This window comes from Quercus lobata, chromosome 10 (assembly GCF_001633185.2).
Source record: "Quercus lobata isolate SW786 chromosome 10, ValleyOak3.0 Primary Assembly, whole genome shotgun sequence".
Lineage (NCBI taxonomy): Eukaryota > Viridiplantae > Streptophyta > Magnoliopsida > Fagales > Fagaceae > Quercus > Quercus lobata.
In genome coordinates, this window is record NC_044913.1 from 52,361,284 (window position 1) to 52,372,956 (window position 11,673).

Genomic DNA, 11,673 nt, shown 5'->3' on the forward strand with positions numbered 1-11,673 from the left:
TACAGTGTGATTGAAATACAACGAAAATTGAATCATCGTATGTGATACAGTTGGATATACAACTGAAAACTAAATTATTAACCAAGCAAAATATTTATGTTTTCTAGTTGTGAGCTAATTAAGGGCAAAAGATCGTGCACCAACCCACCAATCTAACACCATGAGATGTGCCTAGAAAATATTCATGTCAAGCATATTGTATCACGCACTGTTTAAACTAATTAATTGGAAAATGAACTCCTAAATATTACCTAAATATTGAGCACAACTCCTAAATATTTAAATCCTATTTTTTTCTTCTCAAGAGCTGAAATAAACCCTTGCTCAACAGTAATTACTCATGGCTTTTCCAGTTGAAGATATTTTAAGTGTCCACCACAAATATATCTAGAGTGAAAATTAAGTACTAATCCTCAAATGCAGTAAATTAAGTTCCTAGTTAAATTTACACCCATCTCCATTGATTAATACAACATAAAAAGTATGATATTTTCTAAAGAAAATTTGGATGTTTAAATTTAATTGGAGAATTTATACACTTAGAAAGTGCATCTAAATTTTTTCCAAATATCCAACTTTAAAATAAAGGATCCAGGTGGACTTGAACCACCAACCTCCCAAACCACGTCATTTGAGCGCTCTCACAAGTTTGAGCTTATAGATCCATGTACAGGTAGAACCAGTTTCTCAACCCAAAAAAAAAAAAAAGTACAGGTAGAACCCAATAACAACCCAATTACCCCGTAATGTAAGTTTCTAACACATTCCACCAAAAATAAATAAGATAAAAAAAAAAACTGACACATGCATTAATACAGACTAGCCTCTGAGCATGCGAGGCTCTTTTATTTTTGGGGTAAGAGTTAATTCAGAATATCTATTATAATTTGGAATTACTTTATTTTCCAATCACAAAAAAAAAAAATCTAAGGGTGTGATGAAAAAATTAAAGATATCACAAAATCTAGTAGGTGAAATAATTTTTTCATCACACCCCTAGATTTTTTTTGTAAAGAAAATAAAGTAATCTCAAATTATAATAAATGTTCTGAATTAACTCTTATCCAAAAAATAGAAGAGCCTCTGAGCACGCACGTGAGCGCATGCTCAAAGGCTAGTATTCCGTAATTATTATCATTTTTTGCCAATTTTGTTTATATAGTTATCAACGTTTTATTAATTGAAAGATGATGCTATAATTTAGTATTAACCTATAGGGGGGAGGAAAAAAAGATCCATTGAATAAATCTTATAAATAGTGCATATAATGAAAAATGCATAATGAAATTGTAACAATAAAACTACTTACAAAATACATGTACTGACCTTTACAAAAGCTATTATGAAAAGTTGATGGATCAATGTAGAAAAGTGAAATATTTACATCAGGTAAAACTGTAAAATAATTCACTTCATCTAAAACATGGAATATGTGAACTTATTAATATTATGCTGACTATGGTGGAGAAGTTGGTGGAGCAATGTTATTTGTTCCACATTCTAATTGCTTTCCACCAACATTTGTCATGAACCTATGATACAAATGTGTGTCTGTGTTATTAATAGAGACTTTAAAACGTACAAAATAATGATAAGTACAATAAACATCAGCATAAAAATGTAAAATGAAATATTCAAATTGACCTTGTGATGATATTGCATAGCTCCATGTATGTGAAATGGTCTACTTCAGCTTGGGACTTGAAGAACTATCATTTAATTACTAAATTTTTTTTAAAAAAAAAAATTATATCCAAACTATGTAATTAAGTATTTTTTTTATTTATTTAAAAAAGTAGATGTTGTAATGATTTGTACCTGCTTTATTATTGCATCGTCCTTCACTCTCATTTTTTATTTGTCTTTACTGTTTTGGATGTTGAAAATTGCATCGTCCTTAGTTTTTTTTGTTTGTTTCTTTTTTTTCTCATGGATGTTGGAAACCACATTGTCCTTGATTTTAATTCTCTATTTGTCTCTGTTGGCATGAGTGTTAGAGATCACTTCATCCTTCATTTTTCCTTTTTCTTTATTCTTATGGATGTTGGAAACCTGATTGCTCTTAACATTGATTTGTTGTTTGTCTTTATTCTTGGAACTTCAAAATGAAGAAAAAAAAATTGTTTGCATATTAAGACTATCAATTGGTTATTTTCCTATTTTAAAAAATAGCGTAACATACCTTTCCAATTCTTGTGACTCTAAAATTCATTTCACTTCTTTCCAAAGCTCTTTCTTGTCAGCTCGAATAGTGAATCCCCAACCAGGTGAATAAATTTCCAATTTTCAAACCAAACCCATATGTAGCATGACATTATTTTAATATTAATTTTGGTAAAATAATAGAAAGGGATGCTGATTAAAGATATCATTAAAAAGAAATATACCTTGTTACCAATGGCCTCCATGTTTAATATTGATTGATCATCCTTCCAATTCTCCCAATGAGCAGTAGGAACAGCATGCACTCCATTATTTAGCATAGTGGACTCAATCCTCACATTTGAATTGGGCATCCTTCCTGTTACCAATTAATTGTATACATAAAAAATATAAAGAAATAAAATATTAAAACGTAGACTGCATAACCATTAAAATTTGTAAATTGTTAAAATAAATCTATATGTAAGATAGTTCTTTCCAACTGTTAATTAATACCTATGATGAAGGGAACAAAACATCTTTATACACAATATTTGTTATGTGAACACCTTCCTCCTCAGGTATTGTTCCTTTTTGCACCAATAGTTTTGTGGTGGATTGGGAAACTCCCCTTGATAACGCCACATATAATTGGCCACGACTAAAAACATAATCAGGAAGATAAATTCCAACAGTTGGAATTTTCTGACCTTGCGCTTTGTTTATTGTAATTGTAAAGCTCAAACGTACAGGAAATTATCATCTGGTCATTACAAATGGCAGGTGTACATTTTCTATTGTTTTCAAAGGGATTCTTGGCAAGAAAACGCTTGTACCCACATATTGTCCAGTCAAAATTTCAGCATCAATTACGTTGTTAAAACATCCACGACATATCAATCTTGTACCATTACATAATCCGGCTTTTGGATCTATATTGCACAACAACATAATTGGAGCACCCTTTTTTAGCCTTAATATATGTGGTGGTAAACCCCCTAGAGATATAGAATTTAGGAATTCTTGTTGATATAGATGTTGCGTATCTCCTTCAACCTCATCAAAAGAATGTAACATAAATTCATCTCCTGGGAACTGAGAAATTATCTTTGCATTAAACTGTTCAACATCATCGTTTATAGGTGTTAACAAAGCCCTATCAACCATATATCTTGCATCATTGGCATGTTCTTGCAAACTTGGAAAAACTTGATCAATCAAGTTGTATATAGAATGATGACCCTCCCATTGCATTGCCATTGAAGGGGGTAGTTTAATTAAATCATCCATTATAAATGGTTCATTCCCATCATTGATGCGTTGTAGATATCAGCAAACTCTTCATCGTTGACATACCTCATATTCTGCTTCAAATGTAACACTTTGATGTCTTTCCATAATGGGGACTTGATGATGCATGCATCAATCATTTCTGCCTTTGTACCTTTTGGAACAACTGGAAGTACTTGACGAAAATCTCCCCCCAAAATTAGCACCTTCCCACCAAAAGGTAAATTTTGTTCCATAATATTTTTAAATGTTCTATCTAAAGATTCAAGTGCACGTCAATTTACCATTGGGGCTTCATCCCAAATAATTATGGTGGCACGTCTAATAAGTTCAGCTAAGTCTGATTGTTTACATATTGAGCAAGTAGATGAAGCATCAGGAGTTAAAGGAATCTTAAACCTAGAATGCGTTGTTCTTTCACCAGGGAGTAATGTTGCTGCTATACCAAATGTAGTTGTGGCAATTACAATGTGACCGACTTTTCTCAAGTTTGCCAATATTGTGCGATACAAAAATGTTTTCCCAGTTCCTCCAGGCCCATCGACAAAGAATATCATGCTTTCCTTACGATCAATAACTGTCATGATTGTCTCATATGCAACTCTCTGGTCATTATTCAACTTCTCAATTAAAGTGAGTTCTTCATCTACATTATGAACAATTAGCTCATCTTGTATAAGTCTTGGTACAGTTGAATCATTATCACATTCTCCAGTTGAAATCAACAAATCATACTCTGTGATGTGCTTTCCATGTTGCAAGAGCAACGCCTCTAAAGCATTGAGAAGTTTATTTGTACGACGTGTCTCTGTTGTAACAGATGTTGATGGGTAATCCTCTAAAATATGTGGATAGAACTCATTCCACAATTCTCTTACTCCAGTTGGTAGACAAAATACCAATATTTTTGCAAAAAAATCTTCTTAAAGCTGACGGAATTTGAATGTCTCTTACCAAGCAAACACTTTCGTATGCTATTATCATTCTCAAGCAAACCCCTTTGTTCAGCTGCTTGCTTAAAAGTTGGATAGGTTATCCCATTGACAGTCAATAAATCGTCAAATCTTGTTGGCCCTTGACATGATTAAGAAGAACACGTAGATTGAACTTCTCTCCATCAAATGGTGAAACAGTATATACCCTGCCCACTACTTTTCTTATAAGATCTTCTTCGTGTCTATGTTTTGTTTTTATAATCCCAACAATAATGCTCAGGAAATTCTCTATATAGATAATTTCGTGAATCATGATCAATCATATTCATATAAAAAAATTCAGTGAGCATTGTTTCTTACTTCGCTCCAAAACATTAGCAATAGGTTCATGTGGTCTAAAGCGTACTTGTTGTCTATCTGCAAGATGAATTTGCAAATGGAAAACAGTAGGGTATATTCAATACATAGGAAAAAAAAATATCTTCTAACATGCCTCTGGAGCACATATCCATCTTACATCAATGTACTGTTGGACCTTATCATAATTTGGGCCTGGTCTAACTTCCATAGAGACACGATCTGGGCCTTTATACACATATTTATATAAATATTTTACACTCTTGATACTGCAACATATTTCAACATTAATATGGCAATTATATTTCAGCAATAACCAAGGATTATATGGAACAACCCAAGTGTTATCTACCATAATCCTGCGGTGATCATTCAATGGCATAGGATTATTAGTATCATATCGTTTGTAAACAGGATATGAGTCATTGCCTTGGTAGGTTTTTGGCGAGAAAAGCTTTGGGTATCCTTTTTTACATTGCCCATTTTTCATACACGGTGATCTTGGATTTTGTATTCTGCAAGGACCATGTATCATATGCTTCAATACAGCTTTATGTAACTGAGGTTGTTCTTCTTTACATGGCATTTCTGCTTTAACAACCTGATCGTAATCCTCTGGATTATGCAATTTATCATTTTCATCAAGAATTATAAGCATATGTGCATGTGGTAAACCCCTTTTTTGGAACTCAAAGACCTGCACAAATACAATAACTCTTTTAAGAACATCCTTTACCACGATATCATCTTTCAATTCTGCAAATTTTGATTTGAAAACTCTTGCAAGCAAGTCTAGACGATCTTGTGCGGTTTGTGAAGGTAAAAGCTCATTTTGGATTTCTTCCCATCTTGGATTACACATCATTGTGATGAATAAATCTGGCTTTCCAAACTTTTGAACCAATGACATTACATCTTGAAATCATTGGATCATATCGTGTGGGCTTCCCACAAATGATGATGGTAAAATGGTTCTATGTCCAACGTTTCCTAAATATAAGATGACAAAGTTGGGCCGTTAATAAATATTGATGCAAATTCGCCATTAATGAAGTAATGTAAATTTCAAGTGTGAAGTTTACATTTCCAGTATCACACTCTCCTTCGTGGAAAGCATCTTGTAGGCCTTGGTACAGATCTACCCTAATAGAATCTTGATTGTGCTCAAACCACCTAAGCTTGTGTGCTTCAATTTTTACATAATTATCAACAACATACTGTTGTGAAAGGCATCCTCCATACCAGATCATTGATAGATCATCAGCCCGAATCTTCGACAATAGTAAAAATAGATTTTGGTTCAGTTATTTCATAGTGTAAGCAGCATTTTGAAGTAATAGATTGAAAATAATAAAACTATTACCTGATGAACGTATGCATAATAATCGTGACATGACACTTTATTTCTATTAGCATCGCGTGTGTTGATATCCCATCCATATGTTTCAAATGGAAAAAGTATTGGGTACTGCAATGGATCATAATATCCTCTGTATCTTGAACATTGATCAAATTTCCACCAAACGTATGAATCAAAATTTCTCTGCCACTTAAACTTCCAACTACTTCACCTCCTACAATAATAGCTACCACTTGGGAAGCGCTGGGAAGGCAATATTGAGGTTGATTTAGAAGTTGTTCTTTAATGAGAAGTTTACATTGATGTAAATTTGGAGTTCGAGATAGTTGACGAAATCTCTCCACAAATGGGTTATGCATGTGTAAGATCCTTTGAATAAGTCGAACAATATCTTCGTGAGCTTGTAAAGATTGAGACATTCTGCATTGTATTTCAAGATCGGTTTTGCAGATATACAATTGTATATGCCGCACACTTAGAGGTGTATGTGGTAAAAGACTACTAATTCTATGATAGATGGCACCTTGGGCACGGAATGTATATATTCCTCGACTATTCGAGGCCATGCTTTCATCCACGTGCATACCCATCGAGGTAAATGCAAACATGTTGTTGTAAAATTGTATATATTGCCTGAAATGTTTGCCTCGTGGTGTTTCCTCACAAATGAGCTCCATAAATTCAGGACAAATTGGTATGTTGATTAAGGATATTTTTCCATCCTTGCAACAAATCGAGGATGTCTCTCGATGGAACAAACGAGCATTACAAGAGCGACATGTCTTTGGTTGTGGTAGTTGGTACCTAATGGTCTCTCTACCTTCTTTTAAATCTTTGGCACAATTGTATCTGCCTTGCATACAATTGGTTACATGTGTAATACCATCAAATGTGTTGTCAACACCTAATTTTAATTTTGACGAAAACATTAGAGATAAAGGGTGTAATAACAGTTGTAAAAGAAAATATTAAAAATTGTATCAAATATTATGTTGTGAAATAAGCAAAATATTCATAATGTTTTGAATATGCAGCATGCAAACAAATAATAAAATTGATAATAATAAACATGTAAATTGAAATAAAAATGGTGACATTGAGTAACAAATCTTGTTCTCTGTAGCCATCCCCATGATTTTGTTCATTTATATTTTCAACTTCGTCAGCTCTTTGTTCATCTGCAATGCAATTATAGAAAATGCTAATTTTTAAAAAAAAAAAAATTATAATGGTGCAAAGTTTATAAATATTTGACATAAAACTTACGATCGTTAACATCAGAATTTATATGCCTTGGACCAGCCTCAAAATCATTTGGCATTATAGTTTGATATATTGGAGGTAAACCTAAAGTTATTATAAACATTAAGTTAGCATTGTTCTTGATATTGACATAAAATGAACATGCCTTAATTTATATTTTTCCCCAAAATAATCATAGTCCAACCAATGAATATTTTTTAAAAGGTACAAAATTATGATCTCATCATTAGTTTTGATAGTTTTTAGACCCCTTAAACAATTGATTTAACCTAGGTAATTAGGCAAGTTGTTACTTAGTCAAATTAAACAAGTCTAGGTTATTACAATAACAAAGATCAAATCATGCAAAGCAGCGGAAAATAAATAACACAAGATATGATCACCCAGGAAACCAAACCGATAAAAACCTGGAGAGAATTTGACCTAGCTATCTTCAAGGTAAACTTGAATTCACTATCTTGAAAGAATTGAAGTTCATACAATAAGACTTACAAGCTCCCACACTTGACTTCTTATTGCTACCAACTAGTAGAACTTACTAACCGACCACGTGCAAGCTCTGAATCCACGGACTCCTTCTTTCTTGGATTCACCACCAGATACAAGCACACCCGCTTGTGTTTTCTTTAAACTTCAATGACAGCAACTGAATTGATCATCAAGGTGTAGATGAATCTTCTCCTTAAAAACCCTAAGTTTTTGTAAAGGAAAGCTTCTTTAGATCTCACAAGAGATTTACACAAACTGCAATTATGAGCAACACTAAAATGTGGTTAGGGTTTGCCTTTTATACTTAAGACAAATAAGAAACCCTAAAAACGTTTTAAAACATTTAGGGCTGAGTTGGACAAATCTACAGAAAATCATTCTGCCCGAGCTTCGATCGATCGAGCCTGTCTTTCAATCGATCGAGCCAGGCCGAAAGGCACAATGCTTTCCTGCTTTAACTCAATTCCAACTTTACATAAATGCACAACTTTAAGTTAGACTAAAACACTTCTAAACACATTGTTTTGATCATTGTTTGCCAATAATACAAATTAGAGTTCTAAATACATAAAATCCTAAGACTTTAAAACCTAACAAGTTTCTTGCATAGCATTTTGCTCAACTGACATATTTTGCGCCAAGTTACGGATATGCGTAAGACAACAACTTGGTGTAGCCTCGCGGTTAGGTGGTATTAGTGATACACATGATGATGTTGAATTAGAATGCACAATGTCTTCATTTAAATTTGTTGGACTTCCCACTAAAGTAATATCACCACCCAAAGTTTGTTGTCTTCGTCTTGCATAATTGGCACAACGTCTTGCCAATCGAATTTGTCTGCTTTCATTGTCTTCTTTTGTCTACTACATCAATCATAATATCTCCGTAGTTCTCAACGACCTTCTTCGTCATTGGTATGAGTCATAGGTGTATTTTCCGAACTCATTTCTGCATTAAAATAAACAAAAAAATAATTGTGTTAGTTGCACATATATACATATTTAGTGCAATATTTAGTGGAAGCATGTGCTACATTAAAATTTTGTAGTCAAAACAATATTGCACCCATGTTTTCGAGTTGCAATGGTCTGACACTAAAAATATGTAAACAATATATTTTAGCCATAATATAATGTTTTTTTATTTAAATAATAGCTGAATTCGTTGAAATTTCCCTCCCCTAACTATTGAAGGATATTTATTTATTTATTCATTGTATTAAAAAGGCTTCATGTTATTAATTGATTGAAAATCTATAAAATATGGTTTTTATTTTTTCCTCTTTTCTTTAAATATATAAGAGAGTTTGAATATAAGTATAAAATTATGGAAAAAAATTACTTCTAAGTAATATCTAAATAATAGGCAAAATTTTAGGAATAAAAATACTTAAAACAATTTTTTTTTAAAAAAGATTTAAATGTAAAACAGTGCTGGCATATTATTAAAATACCTATAATATTAGGATTTTTTTTTTTTTTTTTTTTTTTTGCTTGAAGTTGTAAAAAAATAGGATACCAACGTTGAAGGACTCACCACCCTCAGAAAAAAAAAAAAAAAAAAAAAAAAAAGAAAAGAAAAAAAAGTTGATGCAAATTTATTAACTGAGAACACATAACACTTGATGCAAATTCAAAAGGCATGGTTTGTTTGGAGTCTTTTTGTCTTTTGGTAAGTTATTTTGGATCAGATTAAATTTTACCAATTTTAAAATTTTAAATGAAGTAACATTTTAAACTATCAAATATAAGATATATTTAAGGGTGTAAGTTGTTACCCCTAAAATTTAGTCTATTATTTATTTAGAAGCAATTTTCAGCATAATTTTAAAATCTTATCTTTAAAGATAAGTTCTCCAGCATCATTCTTGCTTTAGTGTCTAAATAATAGGCAAACTTTTAGGAATAAAAATACTTAAAACAATTTTAAAAAAAAAAATTTAAACGTAAAACAGTGGTGGCATATTATTAAAATACCTAAAACATAAGGATTTTTTTTTTTTTTTTTTTTTTTTTTTTTTTTTTTGCTTGAAGTTGCAAAAAAATAGGAAACCAACATTAAAGGACTAACCACCCTTAAAAAAAAAAAAAAATTTTTGATGCAAATATATTAATTGAGGACACGTAATACTTGACGCAAATTCAAAAGGCACGATTTGTTTTGAGTCTTTTTGTCTTTTGGTAAGTTATTTTGGATCAAATTAAATTTTACCAGTTTATAAAATTTTAAAATTTGAAATGAAGTAACATTTTAAACTATCAAATATAAGATATATTTAAGGGTGTAAGTTGTTACCCCTAAAAGTTAGTCTTTTTTTAAATTATAGCTGAATTGGTTGAAATTTCCCTCCCCTAACTATTGAAGGATATTTATTTATTTATTTATTGTATTAAAAAGGCTTCATGTTATTAATTGATTGAAAATCTATAAAACGTGGTTTTTATTTTTTCCTCTTTTCTTTAAATCTATAAGTATAAAACTATGTAAAAAATTACGTCTAAGTAATATCTAAATAATAGGCAAAATTTTAGGAATAAAAATACTTAAAACATTTTTTTTAGAAGATTTAAATGTAAAACAGTGCTGGCATATTATTAAAATACCTATAATATTGGGTTTTTTTTTTTTTTTTTTTTTTTTGCTTGAAGTTGTAAAAAAATATGAAACCAACGTTGAAGGACTCACCACCCTAAAAAAAAAAAAAAAAAGTTGATGCAAATTTATTAATTGAGAACACGCAATACTTGATGCAAATTCAAAAGGCATGGTTTGTTTGGAGTCTTTTTGTCTTTTGGCAAGTCATTTTGGATCAGATTAAAATTTTACCAATTTAAAAAATTTTAAAATTTTAAATGAAGTAACATTTTAAACTATCAAATATAAGATATATTTAAGGGTGTAAGTTGTTACCCCTAAAAGTTAGTCTATTATTTATTTAGAAGCAATTTTCAGCATAATTTTAAAATTTTATCTTTAAAGATAAGTTCTCCAGTATCATTCTTGCTTTAGTGTCTAAATAATAGGCAAAATTTCAGGAATAAAAATACTTAAAACAATTTTTTTAAAAAAATTTAAACGTAAAACAGTGGTGACATATTATTAAAATACCTAAAACATAAGGTTTTTTTTTTTTTTTTTGCTTGAAGTTACAAAAAAATAGGAAACCAATGTTAAAGGACTAACCACCCTTAAAAAAAAAAAAAAAAAAAAAAAATTGATGCAAATTTGTTAATTGAGGACACGTAACACTTGATGCAAATTCAAAAGGCACGATTTGTTTGGAGTCTTTTTGTCTTTTGGTAAGTTGTTTTGGATCAAATTAAATTTTACCAGTTTTTAAAATTTTAAAATTTAAAATGAAGTAACATTTTAAACTATCAAATATAAGATATATTTAAGGGTTTTGGATTTTACCCCTAAAAGTTAGTCTATTATTTAGAAGCAATTTTCACCACAATTTTAAAATTTTATCTTTAAAGATAAGTTCTCCAGTATCATCCTTGCTTTAGCAAATTTGCGTATATAACAATTGCTTACAAAATCATCAAATGTGCAATGAAAGGCACAGAAAAGGAACACAATATATATGACTTGCTGCAACTTGTATTAAGACACAATATATTACTTGCTGCAAAGGGAAAAATAACCTCATAATTCTTTAAGTTTTCATAACATTTCCGGAGAAAAACTGTACTAAAATCACCAATTAATTTTTCATCAATTCATCATACATCCACTAACTTTATTGTGCTTGACAAAACATTCACATAACTTTTCCATCCAAAAAAAAAAAAAATAAAGAAAGAAATCCCTCAAAAAAAGTAAAAGACTACA

At 30.8% G+C, this 11,673-nt stretch overlaps 1 pseudogene; it reads right to left on the minus strand.

The window, feature by feature from the left end:
• Positions 1-1,407: 1,407 nt before the first annotated feature.
• Positions 1,408-5,634, minus strand: LOC115964940 (annotated as a pseudogene).
• Between the last annotated feature and the right edge of the window lie 6,039 nt (positions 5,635-11,673).